Source organism: Podarcis cretensis, assembly GCF_951804945.1.
Source record: "Podarcis cretensis genome assembly, chromosome: Z".
In the NCBI taxonomy this organism is placed as follows: domain Eukaryota; kingdom Metazoa; phylum Chordata; class Lepidosauria; order Squamata; family Lacertidae; genus Podarcis; species Podarcis cretensis.
In genome coordinates, this window is record NC_137184.1 from 15,078,425 (window position 1) to 15,091,929 (window position 13,505).

The 13,505-nt window shown below is 47.0% G+C and overlaps 1 long non-coding RNA gene across 2 annotated transcripts; it reads right to left on the bottom strand.

The window, feature by feature from the left end:
* Window positions 1-2,331: 2,331 nt before the first annotated feature.
* LOC307207546 lies at window positions 2,332-10,313 on the bottom strand. Of its 2 annotated transcripts, none has more exons than XR_013834700.1 (5): window positions 10,078-10,313; window positions 9,772-9,883; window positions 7,414-7,567; window positions 4,608-4,758; window positions 2,332-3,919 (listed from the first exon to the last, which is right to left on the bottom strand). It is a non-coding gene; the product is annotated as an uncharacterized lncRNA (long non-coding RNA). The 2 variants fall into 2 exon arrangements; XR_013834701.1 differs by lacking the exon at window positions 10,078-10,313 and adding an exon at window positions 9,996-10,050.
* Between the last annotated feature and the right edge of the window lie 3,192 nt (window positions 10,314-13,505).

The window sequence follows — 13,505 nt, forward strand, 5'->3', positions numbered from 1 at the left end:
GGTGCAGCATTCTGCACTGACCAGATCATTCTGCAGCTTCCAGATCAAATGCAAGGTAATCTCCACACAGAGTGCATTGTAGCAATTAATTAATTAAAATGCACAATAGGACAATTTAATCCAAACGTTAAAAGAAACACCAACCTATTGAAATGTGTCATAAAACAAGCCCACTGAAGCAGGCATCCGGCCGGCCACTGTTGGGCTAGATCCAGCCGTGAGGCTCTTCTTATACTCTTTATGTCCATTAACAAGCAAAATAGCAGTTAAAACAGGAGGTTCAGGCCAGGAGATCCAGTGGAACGCTTGTCTAAACAGGTGTGTCCTCAACAGCTGGTGGAAGGAATGGGGCCGCTCACATTCCAGCAGGAAGAACGTTATGCAACATTGGTGCCGCCAGCGTAAAAATATACCGGTATCTCTGTTTTCCCAAAGTTGATCATCATCAGGCCATCAGGTGGGAGTTGTCTGGTGTTTTATTATTTTTACCCTGTTGCAGATATCAGTGACGATGCTGATTAGGGTTTGCAACTCTGCCATGCACCTTTTTCTAAATCTTGCATGGAATAAAAGCTTGGTTTGGACCTGTGTGTATCTGGCGGTGTGATAGCTTCCAGGGCCACATACTGCGAAGTTTCTGCATGGCTCCAGGCTGAAGCTGTGGACCCGACTTAATATTCCTCTGGAAAACACTGACCCTGATCCAATTAACCGCAGGGATTTCACCACAGTCAGCAGTTGGAGCAGTGCGATGGCGCGGAGTGGGAGGGGAGGGGGAAAGGATAAAATGAGGAAAAGTCTGAGCTGGAGAACAAGGATGCACTGATGCAAGCTGTGAGATGCCTCAGTTCCCCATAGAGGAACTTCTTCCTGGTTGGGTCAGAGCACAAGTGGCAAAAGGGGAAGGAATAAAAAAATAATATTCAGACAAAATTTTCCCCACTTGTGTGCTCTTTAGATCAGGGGTGAGCAGTTTTGACTCTCCTGGATTCTCCGACTGTCTCTTAAGTGTAGTGGCAGATAACCAGCCATTGCATCATTGAAAATTGGGCTGCAGGAAGGTGTGTGTGTGCGTGTGTGCGTGTGTGTGTGGCTGTGGAGAAAAGGAAGGTAAGGAGAAACCACAACAATCCCAGAACACAAGAGTTAAGGAAGACGAATAAGCTAGTTTTAACTTGCAGTTTTTCAAAGCAAGGGGAATTATTGATCAATACTGTACACCTTTATCAATAACGAGTTAAACCCACCGTGCCTATCTGAATAACTGTATAACCTCTGCCCTGCCCCCCCAACCTGCACTGGCTCTGAGATCTTCAGGGAAGGCCCTTCACTCAGTCCCGCCACCCTCACGGGCAGGCTTGGTTGGGGACGCAGGAGAGGGCCTTATTTGTGGTAGCTCCCAGACTGTGGGACTCCCTTCCTACTGACAGTGGTGTAGCGTGGGTTGCCAGAGCCCAGGGCCATGCAAAGGGGTGGGTGGAAGGGAAACAGATGGAATATACGTGCACATTCAACTGCCTAATGGGTGTTTGCATCACCCAGGAGACTGCAGCTGCAGAGATAAAAGAAGAGTTGTTTTGTTGTCTGGAGAAGTCATTTCCTGGTTCACATGGAGAAGCCATTTTCAGCAGAGCCCAATAATGGACATGCACAGCTGTATTGAGGCAGACCAGGTGTTGAAATTTTGTTCACCTAACAATTTTGCACCCAGAGTAACCGACCCTGTTGCCCCCCCCCCCCATACTACTCGATTGCCTAGAGAGGCCAGACTGGCTTCCCCATTGTTGTCCTTCTGCTGGCAGGTAAAGACTATTTTATTCCAACAAGTCTTTTGGGAACTTCTTTTTCAAGGAAATGGGTTTTAATGGTGCTTTGCTGCTTTTATCACCTGTATTTTAATAGATCTGTTTTGATATAATAATAAACTATGTGGCTATCAGACGCAGGCCTGGTGCTAGATGAAGTCTGTTGCTTGAGTCCAAGGACAAGGGGGTTTATCTAATGCTAGTCCTATTAAAAATAATGGATGTGACTATGTTAGATCCATTCATTTCCATAGGTCTACTCTGAGTAGAACTTGAGATGTCCCGCTTCTGCCATTCTGCATACAAAAGTAGACTAAATTGCTGGCTGAATTTTACTTCAGCACTGATGATGGGACAGTGCTCTCATGAGGGCAGTACACTAGCTTAGAGCAGTGTTTCCCAACCTTGTGCCTCCAGCTGTTTTTGAACTACAACTCCCATCATCCCTGGCTAGCAAGACCAGTGGCAAGGGATGATGGGAATTGTAGTCCAAAAACAGCTGGAGGCACAAGGTTGGGAAACACTGGCTTAGAGGGCTCAGGGCAGGCTGCATGAGTCATGCAGTTATATCTGGGGGAAGGTCTGTGGCTCAGTGGTAGAGCATCTGCTTTCCATTCATGGTATATAATTCCATGCTCAATGCAGTGGTGACGTGGGTTACAGACGCTTCAGGTTACAGACTCTGTTAACCTGGAAGTAGTACCTCTGGTTAAGAACTTTACCTCAGGGTGAGAACAGAAATCACGTGGCAGCAGTGGGAGGCCCCATTAGCTAAAGTGGTACCTCAGGTTAAGAACAGTTTCAGGTTAAGAACGGACCTCCAGAACGAATTAAGTTCTTAACCCGAGGTACCACTGTAATATAATTGGACAAATTGGTAAAGTTAGACAATAGCAATAATGCTATTGCACTCAATTGCTTGCTGGCTTTCCAGAGGCATATGGTGACCACTGTGAGAATCCGGTGCTGGGTTAGATGGGCTGTTGGCCTGATCCATTAGGGTTCTTAGGAACATAAGAGCCTCCTAGATCAGGCCAATGGCCCACCAAATCATTTTTTTGTTCTCACAGTGGCTAACTAGATGCCTACAAGCAGGATTCAAGCACACTCTCCCATTCTGTACTTTCCAGCAGCTGGTATTCAGAAGCACTGCTGCCTCCAATTGTGGAGGCAGATCACAGCCATCATGGTTGGTAGCCACTAATAGCCACCATCCTCCATGAATTTGTCTAGTCCTCTTTTATAACCATCCAAGTTGGTGGTCATCACTGCCTCCATTGGGAGTTCCACAGTTAACTATGCATCATGTGAAGAAGTCCTTTCTTTTCTCTGTCCTGAATGTAGCCATTGATAGTCTTACTCTCCCTCCTTCTTATGAGGTGCAGAGCAGGCTGGCTTAGGGGAGACCCTGGGGGAATGCATCTGCCGCCTGAAGCAACTGCAACCCCCCTGTCTAACCAGCTAGCTGGCCCAGTGCGGGGAAGTGTGAAGCCACATCAAGCTTTCCCCTCCCATGTGTGCTCATTGAAAGTCAGAGTCAGGGCCCGCTTTGCAGAATCAAATCCTCCAAGTGAAAGTCTGATTCTTCGATTAAAGCATCAAGGTGATAACCCAGCCTGACAGCTCCGAGACAAGCGTCTCTCCCTCCCCCGGTGGAGCCGGGTTTGCTCTCTGCCACCACAGAAGCTGCAAATGAAGTGCTGTGTGGGCTGGAGGCAGGGGAGGGAAGCAATGGAGAAGGATGTCGGGAGTGGGAGAGAGAAAGTTATGGTGCCAAGCTTTCTTTTACCCTTCACATTTTCACTTTCCCCTGTGCTTGCCAAATAAATAAATAAATAAATAAATATGGAAATAAAAGAGCTTGAACCCTCCCTCTTCATCTGGGGATTGAAGAGCTGCCTTCTCTCAAGGGAAGCTTTCCAGGAGCTGCTCAGAAAAAACTCTCCTACGATGAAAGGCTGCTGTGTTTGGGGCTTCCTAGATGGACAAATCTGTGGAGAAGGCTGTCAATGGCTATGAGCCACTGTAACTATGGTCTGCCTCTGTGGTCGGAGGCAGTAATGCTTCTGAACACAGGCACACCTCAGAGATATTACAGGTTCAGTTCCAGACTGCTGCAATAAAGAAGCGTATCACAATAAAGAAAGTCACACAATTTTTTGTCTGTTTCCCAATGCATATAAAAGTTATGTTTACAACATACTGCAGTCTACTAAGTCAGGTGCCGCCCTGGCTGCAGGGGCAGGAAAGGGAAATTCTAGCTCCAGTCCTGACCAGCTTAGGGGTGGAAAGGAGGGTGTTCTTTTCCCTGAAAGTGGTCGGGCTGCTTGCAGATGCACTCATGTCCCTGTATATCTGCAAAGCACAATAAAACTAGGCATGCCTGTGCCAGGATGCAAGGCCTGCCTGCCCACGAGACAAGATGAGGTGACTGCCTCAGGCAGCAGGATTCACAGACGCAGCAGATCCAGTCTTCAAGGAATGCTTCGCCTGCTGCTGCCGCAGTGGCAGCAACAGCTGTGGCACACTTCTTGGAAACCAAATTTGCCACCTCCTTGGCAATCCCCCAGTCCTGCTTCTGCAGTGGCCACGGTGAATACTTGGTCTCTTCCCACACCTAGGGAGGAAATGGCAGAGGCTGCCCTCTAGGGGCTCTGCACCTACCAGGTGTGACTTATTGTGGGCCCCTTCCCCCCCATAACGGCCTTTGATTCCCACTTTAACCGCTAGGTAAGGTTGATTTGATGCTTGCCCTTGTTCCTGATATAGACCTTTATTCCTCCCTTGTACTTCTTCACTCACCCCTTCCTCCTTGATGGGGAGGGGCAGCCATTTTGTGGTTTGCCTCAGGTGCCAAAGTGTCTTGGGCCGGCCCTGCCAGGAAAGGAGATTGCTCTTGTGCTCAGGTCCTACTTGCAGTTTGCAACTCCCCTATGAGGAAAAAGTGCAGCAACTGTTGACAGAAAAGGCCAGGAAGAGATGACATGATAGAAGTCCATGTAGTTATGCAATACATAGAGAAAGTGGATAAAAGTTTTCTTTCCATAACACTAGAACTCATGGATATCCAATGAAGCTGAATGCTGGTGGACAGATACAAAGATTTCTCCACACAGTGCAGGTGGAAGAACGCTCCTATTTAGAAGAGGCATTCATTCATGAGAGGGGAGCACCCTTTCTTATATCAGCAGATGGAAACTTGTGGGCCTGAAGATGTTGTTTGACTCCAACTCCCATCAGCGCCAGCCAGGACAGCCAATTATAGGGGGATGATGGGAGTTGTAGTTCAGTAATTTCTGGAAGGCCACAGGTTCCACACACATGGTCTAAAACTAAACTTTCACATTCCAAATCCAAATTTGGATCTCAAGCAGAACATCTGGTAGAGGAGGCAAATTACAGAATCTTTATTTGTTTCAGCTTGAAAGAAATGGTTCATTTTCTTTTCTTTCTTTTTAAAGCAAATCTTCCACCGCCCCCAACAAAAGAAAACTTCCATAATCTTGAATCCCATCAGTTGAAGATGTGGGATGTCGGGTTTGTGTGTTGTCAGGAGTGTTTCAACAACGCTCCACAGGGGTAATGCAAAATATGAGCAGAGCAAAATATGTAAAACACTGTGCACATTAAAAGTTCCTGCGTGCATCTTGAATTAAAAATCTGAAGGAAACAAGGCTGTGAGATGCACAGACATTTATTAAGAGGTGTGTGTGTGGCGGGGGGGGGGGGGGGGAGAGATAAAGGACTTTACATTAAGAAAATTTGCCTTGTCTTCCTTGGATCTCATTGCGCCTTCCTCCGATATTAGTATTATAATAGAATAACAACATATCCCGGAGGTGCTGTTCATTTTAGTTAAGTAATGTTTGCAAAGGGCTTTGATTTCTTTGAGAAACAGGTGCCACTGAAATGCTAAGTCTTGTTGCTTTAATAAGCTCCTGGCTTCAAAGATCCTTTAGCAGGGATCTGAATTATTAGCACTGTTTTCCCAAGCATGTCATAGATTTAATAAGGACAAAATGGAGATCTGGTGATAAGTGGTGTGTGTGGCCATGGGCTTCTGTGCCTTTTCTTAGGCCCATCATCATCATCATCATCATCATCATCATCATCATCTATATTCCACCTTCAACTCCTTGGAAGAAAGTTGACATAGAAATATAATTAAATGATAACTCTATATAGTTTCCTGCCCTGCCCTTTTTAACCTCACAACAACTCTGTGAGGTTAGCTGAGGAGCAGTGAATGGCCCAAGGTCACCCAGTGAGCTTCATGACTGAGTTATGAACCCTGGTCTCTCAGGTACTAGTCCAGAAATCTAACTACTATACCACACTGTCTCTCTTAACCTGCACCTCAAGTACAGCATCCCACATGATGATGCAACCTAGTAAGGCTCTAGATGAGGGGTGTGGCCACACTATACTTTGGTTCTGCATCTCCAGGGCAACTGGTAATCTCAGCTCAGTGTTATTCCTAGCTGGGAGGTGAGTTGTAAGCTCACCAAATACTTCCAGATTCCATCTCCAGCGTCTCTGTAGGGCTAGGATTTCTTGTCTGAAATCCTGGAGAGCCACTGCCAGCCAGTGCAGGCAATACTGAGCTAGGCAGGCCAACAATCTCACTCAGTGTAAGGCAGAATCCAATGAATTTATTAACTGGCCATCCCAGTGCTGCTGACACTGGATCCAGTTCAGAAGGCCTCCTTCCTCTAATGTAATTAAAGAATGGCTGTAGCTCAGTGATAGAGCTTCTACTTTGCAGGCAAAAAGTCCCTGGATCAATTCCTGGCATCCTCCAGGCATGGCTGAGAAAGATCCTTCTCTGAAACCCCGGAGAGCTTCTGCCAGTCAGTGTTGACAATACTGAGCTAGATGGACCAATGGCCTGACTCAGTATAAGGCAGCTTCCTATGTTCTTCAGGAGCATCTATAGTTCCATGGTTGACCATCTGCTTTGCACACAGAAGGTCCCAGGTTTAATCCCTGGCATCTCCAAAAAGGGCTGGCTAAATCCTTGCCTAAAACCCTTGAGAGTTTCAGTGTTGACAACACTGAGCTAGATGGATCACTTGTCTTGGTATAAGGCAGCTGCCTGTCAGTGTTGCTAATACTGGGCTAAGCTTTGGATTCCTTTGGGTGGGTAGACCACATTTTCAGAACACCAGCTGTGAGCCAGTTTCCCTTGCAACATCACCTCCCGTTGACTCCTTGCAAGAAAACAATTCTCTTTATGTCAGCTGGAAGGTAAAATGTTGCTTTGATGATGTTTGTGGGGTTTTAAGGACCAGCAGTAAAAATACTGTAAAAAGGCAAGCCCAGTAGATGCTACAACCGTCCATCCATTTAAAACTTCATTTTGGAGGTTTTGTGGTACAGTTTATATGTGCTGCAATAAAAGACCAAAAAGCTTATATTCTGAGCCCTCCAGAACTTTGCCATCCAGTGATATCTGCCCTTTGGACCAAGTTTGCAAAATATCAGAAAGGGGTGGGGGGTGAGCTTGTTCCCAGAGTCTGTTTTTTAACCATCAAAGTAATGAGAGCCTTGTTTCTAGTGTTACACCATTTTGTTATTTGAAAGGCAGGAAAACTTTTTTCATCCTCACCAGTGCTGCACAAAATGGGACATCCATCGATCTGTGGACATTTCTTTTCAAGCAGAGAAATATCAAAAGAGAGAAAGAAATATTCCCATTGTCGATCTGATCTGGCCAACAAAAATCAGATTGCTTCCCTCCAATCTTCAAAAGAAACCCATTTCTAAACAAGAAGAATAAGAAAAAAGAACATAGGAGGCAGAGAAATACGAGAAGTTTGTAATTATAGGACGTCACTATTTTCATCGGAGAAAAGCTGGGGGGGGGGGTATGGAATAGGATGTCCCTATTTTCACTGGAGAAATGCTGGAGCGTATGAAATAAGATATCCCTATTTTAATAGGCAAAATGCTGGAGGGTATGGAGTTTCGCAACCTCACAGCCAAGGAGATAAAACACTATACAGTCTTTAGAAGACATCTGAAGGCAACCGTGTATAGGGAAGTTTTTAAATGTTTTATTATATTTTTAAAGTTGTTAGAAGCAACCCAGTCAGATGGGCAGGGTATAAATAGTAAAATTATGATTATTATTATTATTCTTATTATTATTATTAAATAAAGGTAAAGGGACCCCTGGCCATTAGGTCCAGTTGTGACTGACTCTGGGGTTGTGGTGCTCATCTAGCTTTATTGGCTGAGGGAGCCGGCGTACATGTGGCCAGCATGACTAAGCTCTGGCAAACCAGAGCAGCGCACGGAAACACTGTTTACCTTCTCACTGGAGCGGTACCTATTTATCTACTTGCACTTTGACGTGCTTTTTAACTGCTAGGCTGGCAGGAGCAGGGACTGAGCAAAGGGAGCTCACCCCGTCGCGGGGATTCGAACCGCCGACCTTTTGATTGGCAAGTCCTAGGCTCTGTGCTTTAACCCACAGCACCACCCGCGTCCCTTTATTATTGAATAGGATGTTCCTATGTTCATCTGAGAAAGCACCTGGTGGGCAGCTCCAAGGCCTCAGGCCAGGCCAACGCTCTCTCCTATATCCAAGCAGCTGATTTGAAGGGTATTTTCAGAAGCTTCCAAAACACCAGGGCAAAAGCAAGCCAGGAGGCAGTGAGGATCTGTTAGGCATTCCCTCATTGTTCCATTCAGCTCAGCTTACTTACTTGAGTCACCTGGAGCGATTCCTGACAGCGTCCATATTTTCCTATTTTCCAATCACCCTGGTTTCTGATTAGATCCTGGAAAGTCTTGCTTTTCCTTAAAGGTAAAGGTAAAGGTACCCCTGCCCATACGGGCCAGTCTTGACAGACTCTGGGGTTGTGCGCCCATCTCACTTAAGAGGCCAGGGGCCAGCGCTGTCCGGAGACACTTCCGGGTCACGTGGCCAGTGTGACATCGCTGCTCTGGCAAGCCAGAGCCGCACACGGAAACGCCGTTTACCTTCCCGCTGGTAAGCGGTCCCTATTTATCTACTTGCACCTGGAGGTGCTTTCGAACTGCTAGGTTGGCAGGCGCTGGGACCGAGCAGCGGGAGCGCACCCCGCCGCAGGGATTCGAACCGCCGACCTTTCGATCGGCAAGCCCTAGGCGCTGAGGCTTTAACCCACAGCGCCACCTGCGTCCCTGCTTTTCCTTAGGACGTCCCTATTTTCATTGGGGAAACTGCCCCCCATCAATAAAAACCAATAAAAACACATAGCAAACTGAGGTTCTGGCCCCAAAATGAAAGGCCCCCCCCAACCAAAATCCTGGCTACACCCATGGTTGTCACTCTTTGTGGCCGGACTTAACTTGGCAAGATCTCCCTCTCCCCTGACTCAAGGTCTTTGATGAGGACTCCGTCTGGGTGGAAGGGAAAGGGAAAGAAGAGAACAGCCACTTAAGGGATGGGAAAACCTTGGAGGTGCCACACCCCACCCTCCCAAGCCCAAACTGCCCCTATTCTGTTGGCTACCAAAAGATGTTCATTTCAAGCCTGATTTCGGTGGGGGCAAAAGGTGAACCTGTGGGCACCAGAGGCGGTCTCTCCAGCCCCCAGGGTGCCTTTGGGGGGCATGTTGGCATGTCCTATCCAAGGACAGCCCCCCCCCCACTGCCTCCCAGAGCTCGGCTTTAAATGCCAAAGATGGTAGAGGCTGAGGTACCCTTCCCAAGTTCTCCTGGCCACATGAAGATCATCTTCCCAAGGGCTCCACCTTGAACCTCCTCAAAGAGTGGAGCTCCAACGGTGGGCCCTGGGCTGGCAACTCTGCAGGTGAAACAAAAGAAAAAGGTCAAAAATAAAGTCAAATACAAATTAACCACCTCTGCCTTCCTCCGTCTCCTCAAAGCAGAGGTCAGTCTCCTCCGGACTCCATTATTATCAGAGTCTTACAGGCCTTGCAATCATCTTCCTCTCAGCAACAGAACAATTGCTCACCTGGACCCCCAGACTTGCCTGTTTCCACGTCCTGGTGACCCACAAGGATCTTTCTTGGAGACCATGGGGTGGACCTTGTTCCTCTTGCAGCAACTCTCACAGCCTCTTGAAGCTAGGAGAGAATGGGGAGAAGTTGAGAAATTGGAGCCCTGGGTTCAAGACATCCCTCCGCCACCACGCTCACAGGGTGACCTTGGACCAGTCCCTCCCCTTGCCCAGCCCACATCAGGGAAGTCCAGATGAGGCAGAGGAGGGCCACAGCAATGGACCTGATCATTGCCTTGGGGGCCAGGGCTTCAAATTCACTGCCCACTCTTTCACTCCTGCTCCTCACTGCCAACTGCTGATCAGTTGCAGTTGGTCCCTAGAAGCCAGCAGTGAGTGATGTCACATAGGCTGGGTTGGGTGAGTCATGGTTGCCTTGACAACAGCCTCCCCACTAAAGCTGGACCACTCTGGCTCCTCCTTCAGAATGGGGAGGCAAGACCCTCCAAGTGCCCCTAATTTCCAGGGATAGACTTGGATTTTCAGAAGTTTCTGATTTAATCCTGAAATGTCCTTTTTTTTGCTTAGGACATCCCTATTTTCATCAGGGAAACGTTGGAGGGTATGGAATAGGATATCCCTCTTTCAGTTGGAGAAATGTTGGAGGGTTTGTAACTGAAATGATTGCATGTGATGGGGTTTCTGATTTACCAAAGCCCTGAACAAACATTGCGGCTGAGTCTGGATGTCATTTTTGATCTGCTGTTAATTTTGCCTTTTCAAGGACATCCTTTTAAATTTATGAAAGGGAGGAGGAACATGGACATCCCAACACTGTCAATCCACTTTCCAATGAATAGCGTCACAATTCATTACTTGCAGAGACAAATGCTCACTTCATGAGTTGAAGGCAGGGTGGGTAGGACAGGAGATATCCTAGGTACGTGGGGGAAATTGTTTGCTATTAAATTTATTGTGACTTTTTAAAAACCAAAGCAATGCAAAGCGACTTACAAATGAACAGACTACCTCAGAAGGTGGTGGACTTTCTTTCAATGAAGGTTTTTAAACATAGGTTGGTTGGATGACCATTGCCAGGGACTCTTTAGCTGTGATTCCTACATTGCCAGGGGTTAGACTACATGACCCTTGGGCCCATTCCAACCTGATGATTCTATGAAACCACATAAATTGAAACCAGCATAAAAAAGACAATCCTGTTTTTTAAAGGCAGGATGAAAACATATGAGTCAGTCATAGAGGCCACAGATAATTTAAAAGCCAAAAGTCTTTTGCGTGGCACCAAAAGCTATCCCACGATGGTGCCAGCTGAGCCTCCCTGGACAGCATTCTGCAGGTGGGGAGCCACCAGTAAAAAACAAAAACAAAACTCTTCTCATGTCACCACCCTCTGGAATTCCCATGGGGCTCAGATGTTCATCCCACTTCTGGAACAAAAGCAGGTCTCTCCTTTGAAATTCAAAATTCCCTAGAGATGGAAGAATCTGTCAATATGGCCACTCCCTTTCAGTGGCATAGCAGGGGGGCAGGGGGCTGTGTCCCTGGGTGCAAAATTCTGAGGGAGCACCCAGGCACCCCCATGCAGGTGGTGGCTTCCGTGGGGATCCCTCCCCCACCCCGGCATAGGTGGCCGAACAGCCTGTCAGGGGACTGTCAGCGCCACCCCCCAGGCATGTCCTGGATGGCCCCACCCCTGGCTCCCCGTCCTTCCCTGCTTGCCTGCCTTCTGCTGGGGGTGCTTCTGGGTTGCAGAGTCTGGCCTGGCCTCACTGCCATGTCCTTGACAGAGGCCAGCAACCTTTGCCTTATTTTCCTGGTCTTGAAGTAATTTCCTTACATTTCATAGAGAAAGAATAATAGAATCATAGAGTTTTTAGAGTTGGAAGGGACCCTGAGGAGCATCTAGTCCAACCCCCTGCAATGCAGAAATATGCAGCTGTCCCATACAGGGACTGAACCTTGTACAATCCATACAGGGAGTATGAGTACCATGCTCTTAACCAACTGATCTATTTCTGCAACAATGTGTTTGTATATAAAATCTCATGAAAATTCATTGGCATTTCAGAGCAAATTTCTCCAAAAACATACATTTTCGTATGGCATTTTGACTAATGCACACATTTTTGCAAGCAACCTCCCCTAATGCATGTTGTATGCTTTCTCCCTGAACACCTTCATTTTAATGCAAACTTTCCCTAACACACACAGTTTTGTAACACCAGTTGGTTGGAGAACTGCACTGCAAAATTCAGTTATTTCATCGTCAATTTATTGAATTTATCTCAGGTTGGAATACCAGTTGCTGGAAGCCACAGGATGGGGAAGTACAGTGGTACCTCAGGTTACATACGCTTCAGGTTACATACGCTTCAGGTTACAGACTCTGTTAACCCAGAAATAGTGCTTCAGGTTAAGAACTTGGCTTCAGGATGAGAACAGAAATCGTGCTCCGGCGGCGCGGTGGCAGTGGGAGGCCCCATTAGCTAAAGTGGTGCTTCAGGTTAAGAACAGTTTCAGGTTAAGAACGGACCTCCGGAACGAATTAAGTACTTAACCCGAGGTACCACTGTACTCTTCTGCTTGGCTCCTGCTTGCAGGCTTCCTACTGAGGCACCTGCTCAGCCATTGTGAGAATAGGATGCTGGACTAGATAGGCCATTGGCCTGATTCAGCAGGGTTTTTCTGATATTCTTATCCTTCCCCTCAACCATTACACCCCTAGGGAGCACAGGGAGGCAAACAGATCCACAATTTAAAATGAAAAACAAAGCAAAAGATCAAAACATTCTAAAAACAATGACAGGCTTCAGAGCAATTTCAGTTTAAAATGTGTTTTTTTGCATTGAGTGATCCTAGAATTGCCAAGAACAGCCACCAAATGCTAGATAAGTGCAGATTCTGGAGGATGGCTGTGTTTTGGTGCTTGTATGGTTTCAGATCAGAAATTGAATTTGATTGATTTGCCTTCAGTGCAACTGAATTTCTCCCCCATTCCGGAACTTGCCTGAATTTCCCGATGGAGATCTCCAACTAAAGAATGCCGTAGGAGATTTGTGCATTTGTGTAAGATATGTATGAAGACTGGAAATAATATCGGAAATGATGTATAATGATGCATTATTAGTGCTTATTTTAAGCAAAATTATGTACACATGCTGATGTATTCATTTATTTATTTTGCTGCATTTCTATCCCACACCTTTTTCTCCCTCCACAGAGCACAAGAAGGTGTACATGGTTCTTCCCTTCCTCATTTAATCCCCACAACAACCCTGTGAGGTAGGTTAGGCTGAGAGGCAGTGACTGGCCCAAAGGCTCTCCCATGACTTCATGGCCAAACTGGGGATTTGAGCCCTGCTCTACAGATCTTAGTCTGACACTTTAGCCCCCACCCCACACTGGCTCACATTACAATGGGTGGCAATAAAATGCATGTGGAGTTGAAAAGAAATTGCAAATGGAGCAAACTTAAGACTGCACAGTGGCAGATTTGTCCATCTTTCCTTCACATTGGCCTTAGCTCACCTCTACAATCTGGTGGGGTGGGGGTTCAGGGCAGGCCCAGCCTGCCCAGGAGGCAAGGTGAAGCAATTGCCTCAGGTTGACGGGCATGGGACCATTGGGAGGGTCTGCATATATTGGGCCACAAGGAGTGCGCCGCTCGCCACTCGTCACTCACCACCTCCCCCTCCTCCCCTCTTTGCCTCCTCCTCTTCCTCAACCAT